Source organism: Oncorhynchus keta, chromosome 21, assembly GCF_023373465.1.
Source record: "Oncorhynchus keta strain PuntledgeMale-10-30-2019 chromosome 21, Oket_V2, whole genome shotgun sequence".
In the NCBI taxonomy this organism is placed as follows: Eukaryota; Metazoa; Chordata; class Actinopteri; order Salmoniformes; family Salmonidae; genus Oncorhynchus; species Oncorhynchus keta.
In genome coordinates this window covers 45563535-45586866 of record NC_068441.1, presented here as the reverse complement: position 1 = coordinate 45586866, position 23332 = coordinate 45563535, and the positions used below count along the sequence as shown (strand labels likewise).

The 23332-nt window shown below is 42.2% G+C and overlaps 1 protein-coding gene across 4 annotated transcripts in view; it reads left to right on the top strand.

The window, feature by feature from the left end:
- Positions 1-3487: 3487 nt before the first annotated feature.
- LOC118372930 (cadherin-22) overlaps positions 3488-23332 on the top strand; it is a 325996-nt gene continuing 306151 nt past the window's right edge. For all 4 annotated transcript variants that reach the window (XM_052474027.1, XM_052474023.1, XM_052474025.1 and 1 more), the window contains exon 1: positions 3488-3665. The gene's annotated coding sequence lies outside the window, so the exon portion shown is untranslated. The remainder of the gene's footprint in view (positions 3666-23332) is intronic.

Sequence of the window (23332 nt, the reverse complement as noted above, 5' to 3'; positions counted from 1 at the left end):
TATCTGAACAGCCAGAAATAACAATGGTTATGTTTATTGCGTTTTCACATTCTTCCTACCAAAATGAGGGGATATTATCTCAAGGCAATTTTGAAAAGAATGGGTTCTTTGTGCTTCATGTTGGTAGAGGACCTCTTGTTGTTTAATGATTGTGTTTTTGTATTTTTCTTTGCATTTCCTGTGCTCCTGTCTTTATTGTAGTATCTATTTGTGTAATTGCTGCTGCTCTTGTCACGCAAGGGACACTTGAAAAAGAGACCTTGGTCTCAATGGGACTCCCTGACTAAAATATATCCAACCTGCCCAACCCTGTATGTGTGTGATGGAGTGGAAAGTTCTCCACTACCGGGCACAAACTCAAGACCTGCACTGTAACACAATGTACTCAGGAAGCACTGTCAATATCACTGATTCAGAAAAGCCAATGTGTTTCTAAATGTGGGGTGACCCTACCTCAGTACACTACAAGCAGTACATAAAGGCAGTAGCTGAGCATTTAGCCAACCGCTACACATGCAATCTTCCACTGTACAGGGGCATTTGTAAATTCACTCTGGCTATCTACTCCCAGAGCGCAGAATAACTGATGGATTTAAGAATGCTCAGCCAAACATTGACAAAAAAAACATATTTAAATTGTTTCCAGCAGCAGTACAGTCACCAATGCTCTGGATAAGTAAAGAGTGAGGTATTCTCTCATTTGACTGGAAGTAGCTAGCCAACATTAGCCAGTTTGCTTGTGTGCTTGACTGCTGTTGTGAGGTCAGAACGCTCAGATCAACCCTACTCCTCGACCAGAGCGTCCAGTGTGCGCTCTGAACGCTCTGAGAGAGAAACACTACAAAGGCCAGAATGAGCTCATAATTGAACACACCCGTAATCTACAACAGTAACTACAGTACTCACTATGGTAACATATTGTAGACCGTAGTAGACTGTACCCCTATTTGGCCTGAATATCAATCTGACCACCGGTATCCAGTATTATGAGGATTAGTCAATAGTGGTTTGGCCATCAACGGATTACAGTGCCCTGTTAAATACCTTTTATTTGTCTTCTGTTCTGTTTCTAGCCATGATTGATCTCCTTGTTGTTTGTCTTTCACTATAGCTGGGGAATTTATGTTGCTACTGTTTGGTTCTCATTACAAGCATGAGGGATTGGCACTGCCACTGTTTCAACACCTCACCGAGGAAAACATAATAATATTCAATAGCTATTTCCTTAGTCAGGAACTAGTCTAGACTAAGTTAATATAACAAGCTACCACCCCCTGCCTATAAAGGAAAGCCTCATTATCACTATCAATATGAGATCCACATACCTGTAGGCTAATGTAACTGTAGATGCCACTTACAATATGCCATCTGTCATATAGCACCATGATTAGGGTTACAAATCTACCGGTAGGCTAATTTACCGGTAGGCTAAGTTACATGAATCTTCTGCAATTTTTGTAATGTATACTTGAATAACTTAATTTGTTTTTTTATTTTTTCCAAAAAAATAAACACAACATGAAAAGTGTCCCATGTTTCTGGAGCGGAAAAAAACAAATATCCCAGAAATGTTCCATCTGCACAAAAAGCTGATTTCTCTCAAATTCTGTGCACAAATTTGTTTACATCCCTGTTATTGAGCATTTCTCCTTTGCCAAGATAATCCGTCCACCTGACAGGTGTGGCATATCAAGAAGCTGATTGAACAGGATGATCATTTTCTTTGTTTTATCTTGGCCAGGTCGCAGTTGTAAATGAGAACTTGTTCTCAACTAGCTTACCTGGTTAAATAAAGGTTTAATTGTTTTTTTTTCACAAGTCCACTTTGCCGGGGGACAATAAGGCCACTAAAATGTTACGTTTTGTCACACAACACAATGCCACAAATGTCTCAAATTTTGAGGTAGTGGGCAATTGTTATGCTGACTTCAGGAATGTCCACCAGAGCTGTTGCCAGATGATTTTATATTCATTTTTCTACCATAAACAGCCTCCAATATAATTTTAAAGAATTTGGCAGTATGGCCAATCGGCCTCACAACCGCAGACCATGTGAACCACGCCAGCCCAGGACCTCCACATCTGGTTTCTTCACCTGCGGGATCATCTGAGACCAGTCACCCAGACAGCTGAGGAAACTGTGGGTTTGCACAACCCGAAGAACTACTGCACAAACTGTCTCAGGGACGCTCATCTGAGTGCTCGTCGTCCTCACCAGGGTCTTGACCTGACTGCAGTTTGGCGTCATAACTGACTTCAGTGGGCAAATGCCCACCTTCGACTGGCACGCTGGAGAAGTGTGCTCTTCACAGATGGTTTCAACTGTACCAGGCAGATGGCAGAAAGCGTATATGGTGTTGTGTGGGTGAGCGGTTTGCTGATGTCAACGTTGTGAACAGAGTGCCCCATGGTCGTGGTGGGGTTATGGTATGGGCAGGCATAAGCTATGGACAATGAACACAAATGCATTTTGTCGATGGCAATTTGAATGCACAGAGAAACCGTGACGAGATCCTGAGGCCCATTGTCGGCCCATTCATCCACCTCCCATCACTTCATGTTTCAGCATGATAATGCATAGCCTCATGTCGCAAGGATCTGTACACAATTCCTGGAAGCTGAAAATGTCCCAGTTCTCCCATGGCCTGCGTACTCACCATTGAGCATGTTTTGTATGCTCTGGATTGACGTGTTCGACAGCGTGTTCCAGTTCCCTCCAATATGCAGCAACTTCCCACTGCCATTGAAGAGGAGTGGGACAACATTCCACAAGCCACAATCAACAGCCTGATCAACTCTATGCGAAGGAGATGTGTTTTCTGATCCACGCTCCTACCTGATTTCTTTATATGAACTGTAACAGTAAAATATTTGAAATTGTTACATGTTGCATCTTTTCATTTGAAAATAAAATCCTTTATACAGTGCATTCGGAAAGTATTCAGACCTGTTGGCTTCGCCAACATTTTGTTACATTACAGCATGGCTGTAATCACTGCCAAAGGTGCTTCAACAAAGTACTTAGTAAAGGGTCTGAATAGTTATTTCAATTTGATATTTGTTTTATTTTTAATACAATAAAAGTGTGTGTGTGTGTTTGCTTTGCCATTGTGTGTAGATTGATGAGGGAAAAAAATAATTGAATCCATTTTAGAATAAGGCTGTAACATAAAGTCAAGGGGTCTAAATACTTCCCGAACATTTACAACAAAGACGTATATTGACCTAGTAAAATAAATTGTGTAAAAACAAATATATATATTTTAAACTATTTATTTTACTAGGTCAATATGTCTTTGTTGTAAATGTTTTAGCTCCAAACTGGTGGCAGTTGTGAAAAAAGGGGGTGAATGGTTTATATATTGCAGCAAGGCTTAATTTCACTACTCTCAACGCTCTCTCCCTCTCTTTCATTTATAATTCTCTCCATCACCACAAGGGGCTTTCCATGCAGTGTGTTTCTGTCCTGTCAAAAAGAAGACTCCGATAAAAGCGTGGTGGCAGGGTGGATGAGTGTAGCTGCGCTTCAGACTGTCCGCCGCCGTTGCTGCTTCTGCTGCTGCTGCTGCTGCTCAAAGAGGATCATACATTTGGGAAAAAACGATAGACAGGACCAGTCTCTCCAACTTGCTACCCGAGTCTTTGACATTCTCCCACGTAAAAAGGTACGAGCATATTGTTTAGCCTACTTTTGCATTTATTTGGACATGTATAAACCGGTTGTATGAGCGACTTCTTTCCGCGCTCGTTTCCCTCTTCAATATCGTAGTTCAAGGGAAATGAGAGGAAATAGAATTGAAAACTGGATAGTTTTGTATGGCAACCGACGGGAGAATGCCTTGCCAGTTCTCATGGATATGCTCTCATTAGTGATGGGCGATTAACGATGCAATTAGGCTAAATCGAAGATCGAACTTGTTGCCATTTTGCATCACTACACTGATGAAGGCGGATAGATATCTCAAGTGAAATAACTATTGACCGTACGCAATGTTCTGTCCATCTCGTGCATTATGTAGATCATCGGTTCACAGTGAAATTGTTTGCAGCTTGTTTTAAATCTAATTATGTCAGAAGATATTTTAAATGATATAAATTAAAAAAGAAAGGCATACTGGGTTGCGCAATATGTGTATTTGGTCTGGAGATCTATTATTGGTCACTGAGTTCAGGGAATGAAAGTCTAATAAAAATAAAAAACTTAAAATGCCAGGCTACTTATTAAGGAATTGAGGTAGGCTATTGAAAACACATCACTATAGTATAGTAGCCGCGTCTTGCAGTAGCCCATGCATTCGATTATTGAATAGATTGATACTATTTTGACTGCAAACCCAATGTAATCGATGCAGATGGACTCAATGGGACACGCACTGCACATTTTTTTTTATTTATTTGCGCAACGATAGGTGAAGGGAGAGAACGAAATAAAACACTATGGAGCGACTGTCAGTTCACTGCATATGGGATATTCTTTAGAAATTATAATGAATTGGCATTGTTGGGAGGAGGCGAGTTTCACACATTCTGAAAACGACTGGAGTTGACACTTGATGCGCAGACTCCTGTGTGCATGGAAGTTGGACGTGTGCGTTAGGCTGAACATTGCATGTCAACATCAAGGCTACCTGTCAAAGCGGCATATTCACTTCACATTTTAAGGCTCAATTAGTTGTTAATACTACTACTACTACTACTACTAATAATAATATTAATATGTTTGTATTTATTATTATTATCATCATCAATACCTCCAGGTATAATGTGATGTGCTGTTTTACACATGAAATGTTCCATCTCCAGTTATTTGCCTTCTGAGGTTCTTTGTTGGACATTTCACCCAAATCGGTGACAACAATTTGTATTAGTTAGGTTGTATCATATGGCTTACCGTGTGGCTCTTCTATAGCATACATTAGATTAGGTTTTATGTGGGCCTATTCAGTCATGCCTTTCTTTATACGTTCATATGACATTTTTGCCTTTCTTTTGCCAAGTTTACATTATGCCAAACTTATGCTGTATAACTCCAGATAGTTAGAAATCAATAAGTCAGTGATTTAATCCTTTGATAATCTGTATTCCATTGTTCCATGAATGTGCTTGACTTAAATGTAAATATCCTTCAGAAAAGTACTGCATTCTAAGGAGAGGTCTGGTCTCAACCCCTCTAGAGTTGGTCATTCAGACTGATGATGGGTTTAACCTAATTCGCAATGTTTTGCATTTTCCTTCGGGTAGATGACAGATGTATCCAAAAATATATATATGTTTTGTTTTTAATTAAAAACCTAACCTATATTGTCACAGCAAAATGATCCTGCAGCAACAGGATTTAAACATTTAGTCCATAACGTTTCTTGATCGGTGGTTAAGCTATTAGCTGGCCAAAAGTAGGCTACATGAAAAGTGCAATACTGTTAATATAGACCAGAATGAATACAGTCTACTACCAAGGGGGAGGATCAGAATAAAATATTGCCTACTCCCAATAAATCTGATTTGTGACCAGGGGGGTTGGCTAGCCTGTGTACTTTTTACACTTGGTTATTGCTGTCTGACCTTGCTGGAGGTCAGAAGTGTCCAAGTTAAATTCTTGATAGTTTTGGGAGGTTGCAGGTTCTAGACTGGTTAGGTTGGGGAAACCGAGCGAGAGGGGAGGGCCTCTTTCTTTCACCATCCAATCAATGAGTGTAATTATCCAATTAGGATTGTGATCCACAACAAGAATTAGCAGACTCTGAAAGCTGCCTGGGATTGTGCTTGAACCCATATTGACCTTGGCGGAGCATCAGTTTTAGACATTCCCCATGTTAACACTATAGGACGAGGGTGGAACATTTGTGTCTATTAGAGCAATAGGCTCCCAAATGAATGTTGTCTATGACATCTATTAAACCTGGCCATGCTCATATTTAACCAATAAGGTATATCAGACATTATAAACTGGGTGGATCGAGGCCTGAATGCTGACAGTCGTGGTATATTTAAGCAATAAGGCACGAGGGGGTGTGGTATATGGGTAATATACCACAGCTAAGGGGTGTTCTTACGCAAGACTCAACACAGAGTGCCTGGATACAGCCCTTAGCCGTGGTATATTGGCCATATATCACAAACCCGAGGTGCCTTATTGCTATTATAAACTGGTTACAAACATAATTAGAGTAGTAAAAATAAATGTTTTTTCATACCCATGGCATATTGTCTGATATACCACAGCTTTTAGCCAATCAGCATTCAGGACTCAAACCACTCAGTTTATAATCTCATATAGACCAGGTCTGTTGTAAGCAGTATGTACATTAAAGGGTTTATGTGCTAGTAACCCAGATCTCCCAACTGAATACGTTATGGATTTATGGTGATATGTGAACCTCCACTGAATGCATATCAGGGGGCTCTTGGGGCAACCTCTTAGCCAATTCTAGGTACCCCAACCCTCCGATAAATCGTTAATATGAAGCAGTCCACCGTTTTGGGTCATTGATTTCTGTTTACCGATCCTGGGTATAAACCTCAGCCGAGGGAGGAGGGGGAGATGGATGGAAGGAAGGAGTTGTAAAGATGACAAATAGGGGTTACAAACGAGAGAGGCTTTATGAATCCCGGACTATCAGGCTGTTTAATTGATCTGGGCTCCGTGTGTTCCTTAGTTCATCTGCAGTGCTCCACTCTGCTCCACACCTGCTCCTGTGTCTTTGGCCCGGGACCAGGGGGTGGGTGGGTGGCTCATTCACGCTCTCCGCGTTACAGTCGAACACCTGCTGCCCCAGGAACCAGGCTCGTCTGCCAGGAGGTTGTGGTGACTATCTCTTCTGGGTTGTTTGGCGGAAACTGACACAGATGGGGTGTGACTAAAAGGGACGTGACTGACATGCCAACAAATAACCCAGAACCTTAAACGTAACCATAACCTTTTAACCAAATCCCTATAGCCCACCAGGCCTCTACGTACTTGATCTAGAAGGATTGGATAGCCAAAACAATATGGTGAAGACAATGTATTTTAGCCCTATCAAATCGAAGACCAAAAACGGAGCTACATTATTATTAGCTAGCCTACATCTATCCAATACTTTCAAATCTACATAAGTGCTTTGGGTGTAGAGGTGAGGGGTCGATTTCAAACTGGGCAATAGTCTATTTCACAGGGCATTTTCTGTGTTCCAAGATGGTTTAATAAGTTTTCAATGTTCTTTTATTTACTGTGGATAGAAGATGGTTTAAGATCTGTTCTCATCTGGTGTTGCCTAAAGGACTTGGCAACACAGAGGCAGACTGAAAGTGATCATTAACAATGAGTGTCCCTAAAATTAGATTTGGTGATGGGACTGTATTTCTTTAAAGTGACTCAGGTGCAAGGAGGTCAGTTTGGCTACAAAACCGTTTCAACTGATACTGTGCAGTGTACTGTATGATCCGGAACTTGAAATGGTTTCTAGCAGTACGCGCCTACTTGCGGTTGTTCAAGTTAACATTTTCTATAACTTGTGGGTGATTCCTCAAATGTGTGTTTTGAAATGAACATTTTCAAGTATGTCCTATTTTTTTTTAAATTACTTTAAAAAAAATATTTATTTAATTTCCATTGACATATAAACAAATAAAACACATAATTGGTCATACTCAATTTACATTGATACCCCCCATAGTTTTTACAACGTGCTGAATTTTCAGTCATAACATAATTGTAATGTAATGGTGCAAACGTAAAATTCACTAGTAGCATTTAGACCGTTTTACCAAGATTCTGTGAATCTCTCTGAAGTGCCTTGGCATTCGGCCAATGCTCGTAAGTGCTATAATGATGTTGAAAGCATCAACAAAATACCATGATTTTGCGTTTTTTTTTGTCATAGTAGAATGTCATTCATTTCCTATGATTATCACCAGGCTCAGTGTTTCCTTGGCAATTTAGCTTTTGTGGTGGACATTTGGCCTTTGTCACAGAGCAAAAGACTGAACATTGATGTTTTGCTTGTCTCACTTTACTGCTATTTCCATCTGTAACTGTTAATGATAAAGGAGGATAAGGATAAAGGTGCTTTCCGGTATCTAGGTGTCATAAAAAGTCAGTATATGGTAAATAGCAGCTTCTACATCTGCGTTGCTTGCTGTTTTGGGGTTTTAGGCTGAATTTCTGTATAGCACTTTGTGACATCTGCTGATGTAAAAAGGGCTTTATAAATACATTTGATACATGTTCGATATGAATAGCCTATTTATTTTCGGGTTAGGTAAATAAATCAAAAGTCTGTTTGCTTTACTGATGAAGTTTCACTGATTTATTTGTATCCTACTGTCTGGATTCAGGCACATACAAATCATTCCCTAAATATTGTGAGTTTACACCAAATAATGCTCAGTGATGGTACACATTTTGTAAAATTAGTAAACTGTAAGACACTTCCTTAGAGCCATGTATTGATTAGAGTCCCACTACCCATGCAAATCACATGTTTGCTAGCTGTTACCAGTGGTAGTACGATAGTTTTATAAGATAGAAAAGCCCCTGGGACAAAACTGCCCAAAATTTCACATTTGAAGCTTCTGAATAATGCATTAGTGGCACTATCTGGGATGGTAGTGGTGGGTTCATAGTTCCACCTGGTACACACACTGTTTCCCCCTCTCCACACACACACTGCTACCACCCCCACACTATCTCCCCCTCTCCATACATACCTACATCCATAAGTTCCTTTGGAAATTGGTAAAGTGGCTCGATAAAGTAGGAGGCCTGCTGTTAGGCTGGTAATCATCTGGTACTAAGGCCAGAGCCTTGTGCCTATGCTAGCCTGGTGCTGTGAGAGTCACGGCTGCCTTGGCCTCTGCTTACCTCTGGAGACTGCTGGCCAAATAATGGCCTCCAGCTCCAACTCCAGTGCTCTCTGGCCTGACCGCTACGGCACTGCTTGTGACGCAGATGCAGCAGAAAGTCTGAATAGCATTACCATAATTCAGAGTTTTTAGAGGCATAGACAGGAGTCATGGTGTGTGCACTGTGTGGTAAAGAAGAAGATGGACTCCTGAAGTTTCTAAGATATATAAAAATATAAAAAACCTTGCGAGAATTGCAGGGGTTGTCTCAGCCTAGAAAGCTACACACCAGAACCTAGATCTCATGGTGTTTCTTCTTGTCTGGCATGGTACCGTTTTTCTTCAGCAAGGCAATGTATTTCTCCTTCTGAGTCTATAATATCATGAATTTACTTGATTGTTCCTGCTGACCATCTTACATGACCAATGACTCTTATCACAGATTACAGATAAGAATCCATCAATGCCCAACTAACAGACTCCATCACACCACCTAAAGATGGCAAGTCAATAGTGCTGTGCAGTTTGCAAACGATTTGTTGTTTTTGAATGACTCGAGAGTCATTATTTGTTTTTTAGAGTGACTCATTCATTTTAGTCGTTTGTTTGACCTGCTGGCCGCAATGAATTCTTCAGCAGGATTGAATACGCGCTCCCCCGGCTCAGCTGCTCCAGAGGCGTGCTCCGACAAACAGTCTATCATGTGCGTTAGGGCTGGGCGATATACTGTATTTTACTATATACCGATATTGATGCACAAACCGGTTTGAGATTTTACTTTATCTTCTATAACGGTATTTGAATGTTTGGTTTAAATATGATACGCTGTGTGTAACGTCCATTTTTATAGTTAAATCCTCTACTTGTCATCCCTCTCCGCTCTCTCTCTCTCCGTGCCGCTTTCCACATAGACCTGGCACCGCCCGTCACTGAAGGAGTGAGCACATTTGTTGCTCAACCAATAGACACTTGCGTTCAGTCTACATGGTCATGCAACAATGTTGCAACAATGCTGTTTCCTCTTTGCTTCTATTATAAATGCACAAGCGTTCTTATATCTGCAAACCGCTAGTTTGTATTTTCTTAGCAAGTTGTGGCTAAATCATGTTAGCTGCTAATCACTAGTTAGCTGTCTAGCTAGCTAAAATTTGTACGGAGTCAGAGCAAACGTAGCTACCAGTGATGTTGTAGGCTTAAATCAGTGTGTTTGTGCAACAGTATCTTCTAAATCAAAGAGGAATAGACGAAGCATGAATATGTTAGCTACATGAGGTAGCAAAGATAACTTTGAATGTAGCCAAAGATTAGAGTCCCGTAGGAAACACTGACCAACACTTTGGTTCCTAACCTGTCAAAATCACTCATCCTTGGCATTTTCATTTGTTGTCATGTCAAACATCACTGTATTCAAAAGGCTGTCACACATCTGAGCTATCTTTGTTGCAGGTGCATGGTAACAGTTGAAAAAGATAAGAAACCTGCACACTGCTTTTTCTAGTATCAAGGCTCTCTCTTAAGCTTTACATATCGGCCTCAAAGATCTGACGAAGGCCTTGAGGCTGATACGTAAAGTTTAGTAAAGAGCAGCGATACTAGCAAGAGCAGTGTGTATATATGAAAATATATACTTTCTTTTTTTTAGAAAGACCCATTTTTAGAAAGACCCATTAAAATAACTTAGAATGTATGTGTTGCCACCACTACTCCTTAAGCAAATTTAGAACTTTTATTAATCAAAAACATATAATACTGTCACACTGTCAAAAGTTGAAAAAATACCGTGCTATGATATTTTGGCCATATCGCCCAGCCCTAATGTGCGCGCAGAAAATATCACTCTGCAGGTAGCATAGAGAATAAAAATACATGTTCGCATGGTGCAAGAATAAATGCAATTCATAAATGCAAGGGTGCGTGCTCAGCCCCCTCCTGTATTCCTTGTTCACCCATGACTGCTTGCCCATGCACGCCTCCAACTCAATCATCAAGTTTGCAGACGACAAAACAGTTGTGGGCTTGATTACCAACAACGATGAGACAGCCTACAGGGAGGAGGTGAGGGTACTCTGAGTGTGGCGTCAGGAAAACAACCTCTCACTCAATGTCAACAAAACAAAGGAGATGCTCGTGGACGTCAGGAAACAGCAGAGGGAGCACCCCCCTATCCAAATTGACGTGACAGCAGTGGAGAAGGTGTAAAGTTTTAAGTTCCTCGGCATACACATCACGGACAAACAGAAATGGTCCACCCACACAGACAGTGTGGTGAAGAAGGCGCAAAAGCATCTATTCAACCTCAGGAGGCTGAAGAAATGTGTCAACTAAAACCCTCACAAACTTTTACAGGTGCACAGCTGAGAGCATCCTGTTGGGCTGTATCACAGCTTGGTACGGCAACTGCCGCATCACCGGGGGCAAACAAACTACCTGTAAATATAATAGTAGCCAAAAACATCATCAAGAACATCAACCAGCTACTGCCTGTTCACCCCGCTACCATCCAGAAGGCGAGGTCAGTACAGGTGAGGCAAAGCTGGGACCAAGAGACTGAAAAACAGCTTCTATCTCAAGCCCATCAGACTGTTAAACAGCCATCCCTAACACAGAGCGCCTGCTGCCCACATAGACTTGAATCATTGGCCACTTTAATAAATGGATCACTAGTCACTTTAAATAATGCAACTTTAATAATGTTTACATGCCTTACATTACTCATTTCATATGTATATACTGTGTTTTATACCATCTATTGCATCTTGCCTATGCCGCTCGGTCATCGCTCATCCATATATTTATATGTACATATTATTCCATCCGTTTAGATTTGTGTGTATTAGGTAGTTGTTGTGGAATTGTTAGATTACTTGTTAGATATTACTGCACTGCCGGAACTAGAAGCACAAGCATTTCTCTACACTCGCATTAACATCTGCTAACCATGTGTATGTGGCCAATATTGGTCAATTGATTTGATTCGATTATAGAATGCAATTGATGGACAGAGCTTTGTAGAACCAAAACATACCTTAACATCCTGAAACTTTCAAAACATACATTAACATTCAGAAACTTTCAAAACATACCAAAACATTGGGGGATGCTGCAGTTCGCGAACAATACTATGCTAATCTCTCCCTCGCGGCAGTCAATCATTACGCCAAGAGTCGTTCACAATCTGGTCCGGTTGCAGCCACAACTAAGAGATTGGCAACTAGACCTTGTTTAAAATTAACAACATATCTTATTTGTATGCTTAGCAATCACAAAATAACATTGTTTGAAGCACACTTTCACGTCTCAGTTACAATACACAGCTCCAATAAGCCCCCTATGGTGAATGAGAGGCTTGTAGAATCTTTTTTTCATTTTTTTTTTCATCGTTCTCTGGTAGGGTGCTCTGGACATTACTGAAATAAATGAAGGAAATTTGTTGAAATATTTGTTATTTTGACTGAATGAGTCAGTAAAAAGAGCCGAACTTCCCATTACTACAAGTCGACCGCTCACACGGATAACCAATAGTATTGGTCGACCGCTCACACGGATAACCGATAGTATTGGTCGACCGCTCACACGGATAACCGATAGTATTGGTCGACCGCTCACACGGATAACCGATAGTATTGGTCGACCGCTCACACGGATAACCGATAGTATTGGTCGACTGCTCACACGGATAACCGATAGTATTGGTCGACTGCTCACACGGATAACCGATAGTATTGGTCGACTGCTCACACGGATAACCGATAGTATTGGTCGACCGCTCACACGGATAACCGATAGTATTGGTCGACCGCTCACACGGATAACCGATAGTATTGGTCGACAGCTCACACGGATAACCGATAGTATTGGTCGACCGCTCACACGGATAACCGATAGTATTGGTCGACCGCTCACACGGATAACCGATAGTATTGGTCGACCGCTCACACGGATAACCGATAGTATTGGTCGACCGCTCACACGGATAACCGATAGTATTGGTCGACCGCTCACACGGATAACCGATAGTATTGGTCGACCGCTCACACGGATAACCGATAGTATTGGTCGACCGCTCACACGGATAACCGATAGTATTGGTCGACCGCTCACATGGATAACCGATAGTATTGGTTGACTGCTCACACGGATAACCGATAGTATTGGTCGACTGCTCACACGGATAACCGATAGTATTGGTCGACCGCTCACACGGATAACCGATAGTATTGGTCGACCGCTCACACGGATAACCGATAGTATTGGTCGACCGCTCACACGGATAACCGATAGTATTGGTCGACCGCTCACACGGATAACCGATAGTATTGGTCGACCGCTCACACGGATAACCGATAGTATTGGTCGACCGCTCACACGGATAACCGATAGTATTGGTTGACTGCTCACACGGATAACCGATAGTATTGGTCGACTGCTCACACGGATAACCGATAGTATTGGTCGACTGCTCACACGGATAACCGATAGTATTGGTCGACCGCTCACACGGATAACCGATAGTATTGGTCGACTGCTCACACGGATAACCGATAGTATTGGTCGACTGCTCACACGGATAACCAATAGTATTGGTCGACTGCTCACACGGATAACCAATAGTATTGGTCAACTGCTCACACTGATCACAGATGGTATTGAATCATTACCCATCCTTTTTTTTTACATCAACTTTTTATTTTGCTTGCCATTTTTTTGTTTGGGGGTTGCAGGCACAATATTCAAACTCATATCAATTCATATTCAGTTCTCAACATGTTTTTTTGTTCCATATTTTTAAATGTATATTATTGTAGTACATGTGGGCTGCCAATCTAAAGAAAAACATACAAAATGGAAACCATCATTTCACAAAGCTTCGTAATAATATTTGTATTTAAAGGGGCAATCAGCAGTTGCCACATTTTGGGACGTATAAATTAATATGTACAGTACCCAAATATTATTATGAAGCTTTGTGAAATGATGGTTACAGTACTCATTGGTTATTGAAAAATATAACTTATAAATGTCTCACGAACTCAGTGTAGCTGTCCTACCCCATCAGAAGCCAAATATACCCTTTTTTGTAAACAAACACAGCTTCAAAAACACATTTAAAACTATAATTTTGATATCATGGATGTCAGTCCTTGTATCCATAGCACTCTCTCTATGAATTTGAGTGGTTACATTGCTCAAGCCCCATCCCTCATCTTTTTACCGAAACCGGGGCGGGGAGGATCTTTATTGCTGACTGCCACATTAAAGAAAACAGCATCCCTTTCCTCAACTCACCCAGCCTACATTTCCCCATCCAAGCACCCGCATCCTTCATCCAAATGATTACTCATCCCTCATCTCAATTGAGGGAATTCTGGAGTACTAGCCAATTGATTGCGTCTATAAAGTAACAACATTGCACTGTGCAATGTTGGAGCCCTGTGCGGTTGACCAACTCGACAGATACAGTGATTTTTTTTCCATCTTTCAGGCTAGAAATAGTCTTTTGTACAGCTTTACTGTATACTGTAGATGAGCTCTTTAGACAGCCCCTTTGGTCGTCTCTGTTTCTGTCTCTCTTTCACTTTCTCTTTCCCCTGTTTCCCTCCATCTCTTTCTGTCTCTAAAGGAGTTTTCTTTGTCTCCTGCAACATTTACCCTGCCCAGGGTCTGGCCAGCTCTGACCATCGTTAAGCTGTCATATATAGACATGGTCTTGACATATGGAGGCTTAGACTACAGCATAATGTGTGCCTTGGGGTGAGGACTTCTGCTCTGGATTCAATCTCAGAAGTCTTTTGGAAAAGAAAGCACAGCTTGTGATACTGTGGCCAATGTTTTTTCATCTCACAGCAGACAGACATTCAGTGTTACCTCAAGGTCTTACAACCTGACAATATGATTTTCTCAGTGTTACCTCAAGGTCTTACAACCTGACAATACGATTTTCTCAGTGTTCTCAGGCGACATTTTTTTTTTAAATTCAAAAAACGCCAAGTGTAGGCACATAACAATGTGCTATCAATGAGGATTTTATAAAACAAAATAACGAATGGATTTCCAGTGTATGTGTCGTGATGTGCTATAAGTTAACAACAGGAGAGAAAGAGAGCAATCTCTATTGAAATAGAATTTAAAAATGTCAAATCAAGATGGACAGCACAGGAATTTGCTCACTTCAACATTAGATGGTCACAGGTATTATATTTACAGTAGTTAATGCACTAGTATAAAAACGCTGTGTGTGGGTGGGTATGAGAGAGAATGAGATGGGGTGTGTGTGTGTGCAAAAGATGGAGAGAGAGTGTATGTTTTATTTATTTTCCCTTTTGTACTTGAACTATTTGCACATAATTTGCACAACACTGTATATAGACAATATCACATTTGAAATGTCTTTATTCTTAACTGTGTAATGTTTACTGTAAATTGTTTTATCATTTATTTCACTTGCTTTGGCAATGTAAACATGTTTCCCATGCCAATAAAGCCCCTTAAATTGAATTAAAATTGAGTGTGCATGTGTTTCTCTCCCCACTCACTGTGGTCAGCCAGAGTGCTTCTGTTCTGGATATCTGGAAGGCAGCTAAGTAAACTAGATCATCTGAGTGACAGTGAACAAGGTTAGGAAGCAACTCAGAGCAACGTAGCTTTGAAAAGGCCTGCCGCTGGTGGGCTGCGGATATTCTCTCCAAACAGAGAGGTGTTGACTAGGCCTGCCTCCCAAATGATACCTTACCACCTAATATAGTGCACTACTTTTGACCAGAGTCATATGGGCCCTGGTCAAAAGTAGTGCACCACACCTGGAATAGGGTGCAAAATGTGGGACGCACACTAGGTGGGTGTGAAGGAGATTGCGGCCAGATTTCAAACATTTCAACAGAGACGTTTACTTCCTTGCTTCCTATCTGCAGCTAGACTTGCATCATGACCAAGATGATGTTGTCTTATCGTGGAGTGTTAATGTGTGTTGTAGTAAAAGTCCTTGTGTAGTTATGCATGATTATGGCATTGTTAATGGTATTTCTGTGTACATGCATGATAATATGTGGGTGTGATTTGAGTTGATGCTTAAGCACCCTATTGCTAATGTAAACGTGCATTTATATGCATCCGGTGTTTCACATCTTGTGTGTATGTGTGTGCGTCAGCATTTCTGTGTTCACTGCTGAATCTGCCATATCTGTGTAAAGAAGTTATGATATGACAATGGCACATCTGTTTTTCATGGTGCACAGCCACATGCACACATGAACTTAATCTGGGGACACGTTGGGATTTGTTCTGATGATGCATATCTTTGGGAGATTAAGCCCTCTGCCTGGATTTGCAGAGTTTTCTGTCATTCTGCGTGCGCTTCTTTGTTTCTCTAGCATAATGGGCTTTGTAAGTTAATACCCATGAGACACAACACTACTGAGCTGGGATTGTGATATGTCCCAGTTCGAAGTCTCTTCCACTCTGATTGGAACACACAGAACGAGTGGATTTGGCAGAGAGAGACATTAATCGCTGCGGTCCTCCTTTCTTTTCTATATGTCCTCTTCTCTTTTCGAGTTTTCACTCAGAGTGATGCCATTCTGATATGGATCGATTTGCATAGTCAACATTGTTTTCTAGTGATGGGGTTCTGGTTGACTGAGGAAGTCTAGGTCAGACGGTCAGCTTCTAGTGATGGGGTTCTGGTTGACTGATGAAGTCGAGGTCAGACAGTTGGCTTCTGGTGATGGGGTTCTGGTTGACTGATGATGAAGTTGGACAGTAGTATACACAGGCTCCAGAGCCCATGGGGCTCTTGTCAAAGTAGTGTACTGTATTGTATAGGAAAAAGGGTGCCATTTTGGGACCTAATGTCAAATGACACATCCCTATAGTGGGATACCTAGTCAGTTGTACAACTGAATGCATTCAACTGAAATGTGTCTTCCACATTTAACCCAACCCCTCTGAATCAGAGAGGTGCGGGGGGCTGCCTTAATCGACATTGACGGCGCACGGGAAACAGTGGGTTAACTGCTCTGCTCAGGGGCAGAACGACAGATTTTTACCTTGTTAGCTCCGGGATTCGATCCAGCAACCTTCTGGTTACTGGCCCAACGCTCCTACCCGCCAGGCTATCTGCCGCCCCAGTAGTGTACCACAGTTAACAGTACATGAAGACGCATGCCTCTGGTGAAAATAAAGACATGTGGTATTTCTTTATTGGATGACCTTAAATGGAGAGGGAAGCATGTCACATGCAAACAGTTGCCTGAGTACTATATTTATGAGATGTGGACTGCCCATGGTTTACAGGTTTTCCATCTGTGAGCTTTCATAGTGGGCAGTGTGGGATGGCACACCTTAATGTTTCATCAGCTGAATTAACCATTAAAGGTAACACGAAAAGTAGCACTTGCCTTGTACGTGTGAAGAAAATATAAGATGTTATGGAAAAGAGGGTAAAGTGAGATGTTTTAGAAAACACACGGCCTTTTGTACAATACTTGATTATGTCTTAATGCCCGCAGTGCAGTCATGTCCTCTAGTAAACCCTGTAGATTGAGTATGAATGTTTTTTTTTAAAGAAAATTACTATTTTTCTATTTGATTTTTCAAAATATCCCCCACACTCTTTTAGAACGGGACTACTGTTATGGTCTTCAAACTACATTTAAAACTTTTAAAAGTGAATAGTTTTAATTGTTTCTGTTATTTGCTACTCGATAATTACTTTCCTTATTACTTTGCACTTTTCGTGGTCCTTCATAAGTTTCTTCAATTAACTAAATTTCCTCACGTTTCCCTACTAAATTGATATTCTGATTTTAAGTTTGATCTTTTGCACCGCAATCAACTCAAACATCTTGAACAAGGAAAAGAAAATGACATTTGAATGAGTGGAATATGGCTCTGCCCATAACTGGTTGGGTTGCTATTTTACAAGGCATTGAAATAATACATCATTCTACTTGTGAAGATGAACTCCTAATTAAACTCCACTTCTTATCTTGCAAGGTGCAGTGTAACAGTGGTTTGGTGCGTTGTTTACGACAGCTGATTTATTTTACAAGGTGGTCTGTAATACGCAGATAAACAGCTCATTATACTCAAGGCTCCAACAGCTCTCATTGATAAAGGACACCTGGCAGTTCAATTTAAATGGTCTGACCTTCGTTCTTTATGTCAGTTTCACCCTAGGTTTTACCTGAGTGAGTGACCGCTTGACCAGAATGGAACCATTCACCTCTATAGTTGACGTTTCCCTTTTCAGAGGGGACAGATAATGGTGTGTTTCTTTTAGAGTTAATATTGCAGCCTTTGAAGCTATCCATTTTGTCTCTCCAAGCTCTCATTGTAACAGACAGGGCTATAATCAGTTTGTTGATGTGGGATGCTTGTGGATTCATAACTCACAGTTAAATTCAGTCTTAACAATCAAACAGCTGCAAAAGGACAATGAAATACTCCTTAACATGGTATTTTACCACTCCCCGGCTTGCTGCCTGATACTGCTTAAAATATTATTTTACCACATGTATCCCAGTGACCACAAGACAACCAAAAACACATATTTTTAGCATATTTTGCTTATAGGGATGAGTTACACAAGTTATGTTGCTGTCAATATCAGTCTTACTATGCTCTGTTTTACCAGTGCATTTGAGGAAGTATTTTGAGTGATGTGTTCCCTAAAGTCCCTCCCTTCCATTGGGTGACACAGTTTGATAGTGTGTTTATTAAGGCTGGGCCTCCTGTGCTTTTCCTTGTGGCTTCTCAGTGACAATGTCTCTGGTGCACTGAAGCCTCTCCAAGGCACCCTCGCTGTGCTGCGCTAACCAGCCCAACGCTGTTCCAACACCACACGCCTCCCCAGTAGCACAAGTCTCACTTTATGGGCTGCCCAGTCTTCTAATCGTGTCTGAGCCAATTGCATATTTGGAGGCAACATGTCACAGATGTTTAATGTGCCTCCAACTGCTCAGCACAACAGGTGGTTCTATTCAAATCTTCTGTCTTGAAAGGAGAAATATAGATGCTGTCTTCTCCCAGATTGCTGGCAAAGAAAAAATGGAGGGCATAAAAGACTATGGGAATGGCAATTTATGTTTTTGGACTGTTGTGGTCACGTTTCAAAATGGCAGGGGATGACAGGTGGCGGGGAGGGGGCAGGAAGGGGGAGGGGGCAGGAAGGGGGAGGGGGCAGGAAGGGGGAGGGGGCAGGAAGATAGCAGGGAGGGAGGAGGGGGAGAGGGCAGGAAGGGAGGAGCGGGAGGGATCAAGGGGAGGTTGGAGAGGTTTAGTCTCCTTGATGTAACCATACTAAAGCCCAGACTGCATAGAACATATTATTTTGTATCCAGGGTTAATTGAATAAGTATCACATTTCATTTCAGGATAACAAAAATGAGAGCCAGAAGTTGGTGTCAGTGTGTCGGTTGTGTAGTAGTTTGTCGTGGAATATTCTAATCAAGTGAGAGAGACTGTCATTTCTTCAAACAATGATCTTTATTTAATATCGATTAATTATTGCAATGATGAAGCTGGTCGATCCCACACTCTGAAGTGTGATGCCGAGAGCTCAACGAGCAGAACCGAGCCACAGTATTTCATAGTTAAAACACATCCTCCTGAATACGTAACAAACAACAGATGTCTGGAATAGGTCAAAAGGTTAGGATTTGTATGTGAGAAAGGAGTATCCCCCAGCCAGATAGCATTTACTGTGAAGACTGTTCCAAATATATATAAACCGGGGTTTGGCCCCTAAGACGAGGTTCCTCCCATCAGCCGTCCACACCAGAAACATCTCCAACCCTGGTACCTCACAGTATACAAACACCAACTATTTCTATGCAGACTGTAGGTTTTATCACCAAGCCATCATAAATCAATTGCCAGCGCCAAGCCCCAGAGGCCCATCTCAGTCCCACAGACACAGACGAGAGAGTACTCATCAAACCATATTTGATGCATAAGCATTATTAAAACATAATCTTGTCACTTTTCAACCATATGTTCTACTAACCTTGAGGTGCGATATAACGGTCAATAACTTTTATAGTCTTTTTGTTGGCAATTTTGAAAAGATCCACAATTGTCATTGATTTAATTATTTTTATCTGATGTTTTACTGTGGTCCTTTTCAAATATATTATTTAATATATGAATATTAGTTTTTAGTTCATTCATTGTTTTGAAAGGCATGGCTCCCGAGTGGAGCAGCGGTCTAAGGCACTGCGGTTCACTGCTAGAGGCGTCACTACAGACACCCTGGTCTTAATCCAGGCTGTATCACATCCGGCTGTGATTGGGAGTTCCATAGTGCGGCGCACAATTGGCAAAGCGTCGTCCGGGTTTGGCCGATGTAGGCCGTCATTGTAAATAATAATTTGTTCTGAACTGACTTGCCTAGTTAAATAAAATGATGGTAACAGACAAAATGTTCAGTTCGGCTAAATTGTCAGTCATACCCAGTGGCAAAACTGATCCCTGTGACGTAATTACAAACCTATGATGTCATTACAAATCTCTTGATGTCTTTGGGACCATTTTTGCCCGCTCGTTAACCTGCTGAGACTGAAAATAAATGTCTAAGCATTTACGATATGAAACCTATAACGTAGTTAGTGAGTTTAATAATAACGACGCAATACAAAATAAGAGAAGTGCCTGACCATGGAAACATAAACAATAGCACCTGATGACTGCTAACAAAAGAGTGCTATATAAAGGATAAGTAATCAAGGGAGTAATGAAGTCCAGGTGTGACTGATGATGATGAGACGCAGGTGTGCGTACAGATGGGTTGCCAGGACCGGTGGTTAGTAGACAGGTGACGTCGAGGCCGTCTCTGACAATGAAATAGAAGTGATAACAACAGATAGCAAGCAAGAATGTCCTAGTTGTAAATGAATGCCTCCATCCTATCATAGTGGTGTTACAATGGACACACAGTGAGTGTACAACACTGGGCTAATCAAATCAAATCAAATCAAATCAAATTTTATTTGTCACATACACATGGTTAGCAGATGTTAAATGCGAGTGTAGCGAAATGCTTGTGCTTCTAGTTCCGACAATGCAGTGATAACCAACAAGTAATCTAACTAACAATTCCAAAACTACTGTCTTATACACAGTGTAAGGGGATAAGGAACATGTACATAAGGATATATGAATGAGTGATGGTACAGAGCAGCATACAGTAGATGGTATCGAGTACAGTATATACATATGAGATGAGTGTGTAGACAAAGTAAACAAAGTGGCATAGTTAAAGTGGCTAGTGATACATGTGTTACATAAGGATGCAGTCGATGATGTAGAGTACAGTATATATATACATATGCATATGAGATGAATAATGTAGGGTAAGTAACATAATATAAGGTAGCATTGTTTAAAGTGGCTAGTGATATATTTACATAATTTCCCATCAATTCCCATTATTAAAATGGCTGGAGTTGGGTCAGTGTCAATGACAGTGTGTTGGCAGCAGCCACTCAATGTTAGTGGTGGCTGTTTAACAGTCTGATGGCCTTGAGATAGAAGCTGTTTTTCAGTCTCTCGGTCCCAGCTTTGATGCACCTGTACTGACCTCGCCTTCTGGATGATAGCGGGGTGAACAGGCAGTGGTTCGGGTGGTTGATGTCCTTGATGATCTTTATGGCCTTCCTGTAACAACGGGTGGTGTAGGTGTCCTGGAGGGCAGGTAGTTTGCCCCCGGTGATGCGTTGTGCAGTCCTCACTACCCTCTGGAGAGCCTTACGGTTGAGGGCGGAGCAGTTGCCGTACCAGGCGGTGATACAGCCCGCCAGGATGCTCTCGATTGTGCATCTGTAGAAGTTTGTGAGTGCTTTTGGTGACAAGCCGAATTTCTTCAGCCTCCTGAGGTTGAATAGGCGCTGCTGCGCTTCTTCACGACGCTGTCAGTGTGAGTGGACCAATTCAGTTTGTCTGTGATGTGTATGCCGAGGAACTTAAAACTAGCTACCCTCTCCACTACTGTTCCATCGATGTGGATAGGGGGTGTTCCCTCTGCTGTTTCCTGAAGTCCACAATCATCTCCTTAGTTTTGTTGACGTTGAGTGTGAGGTTATTTTCCTGACACCACACTCCGAGGGCCCTCACCTCCTCCCTGTAGGCCGTCTCGTCGTTGTTGGTAATCAAGCCTACCACTGTTGTGTCGTCCGCAAACTTGATGATTGAGTTGGAGGCGTGCGTGGCCACGCAGTCGTGGGTGAACAGGGAGTACAGGAGAGGGCTCAGAACGCACCCTTGTGGGGCCCCCGTGTTGAGGATCAGCGGGGAGGAGATGTTGTTGCCTACCCTCACCACCTGGGGCGGCCCGTCAGGAAGTCCAGTACCCAGTTGCACAGGGCGAGACCCAGGGTCTCTTGATGACGAGCTTGGAGGGTACTATGGTGTTGAATGCCGAGCTGTAGTCGATGAACAGCATTCTCACATAGGTATTCCTCTTGTCCAGGTGGGTTAGGGCAGTGTGCAGTGTGGTTGAGATTGCATCGTCTGTGGACCTATTTGGGCGGTAAGCAAATTGGAGTGGGTCTAGGGTGTCAGGTAGGGTGGAGGTGATATGGTCCTTGACTAGTCTCTCAAAGCACTTCATGATGACGGAAGTGAGTGCTACGGGGCGGTAGTCGTTTAGCTCAGTTACCTTAGCTTTCTAGGGAACAGGAACAATGGTGGCCCTCTTGAAGCATGTGGGAACAGCAGACTGGTATAGGGATTGATTGAATATGTCCGTAAACACACCGGCCAGCTGGTCTGCGCATGCTCTGAGGGCGCGGCTGGGGATGCCGTCTGGGCCTGCAGCCTTGCGAGGGTTAACACGTTTAAATGTCTTAGTCACCTCGGCTGCAGTGAAGGAGAGACCGCATGTTTCCGTTGCAGGCCGTGTCAGTGGCACTGTATTGTCCTCAAAGCGGGCAAAAAAGTTATTTAGTCTGCCTGGGAGCAAGACATCCTGGTCCGTGACTGGGCTGGATTTCATCTTGTAGTCCGTGATTGACTGTAGACCCTGCCACATGCCTCTTGTGTCTGAGCCATTGAATTGAGATTCCACTTTGTCTCTGTACTGATGCTTAGCTTGTTTAATAGCCTTGCGGAGGGAATAGCTGCACTGTTTGTATTCAGTCATGTTGCCAGACACCTTGCCCTGATTAAAAGCAGCGGTTCGCGCTTTCAGTTTCACGCGAATGCTGCCATCAATCCACGGTTTCTGGTTTGGGAATGTTTTAATCGTTGCTATGGGAACGACATCTTCGACGCACGTTCTAATGAACTCGCACACCGAATCAGCGTATTCGTCAATATTCCCATCTGACGCAATACGAAACATGTCCCAGTCCACGTGATGGAAGCAGTCTTGGAGTGTAGAGTCAGCTTGGTCTGACCAGCGTTGGACAGACCTCAGCGTGGGAGCCTCTTGTTTTAATTTCTGCCTGTAGGCAGGGATCAGCAAAATGGAGTCGTGGTCAGCTTTTCCGAAAGGGGGGCGGGGCAGGGCCTTATA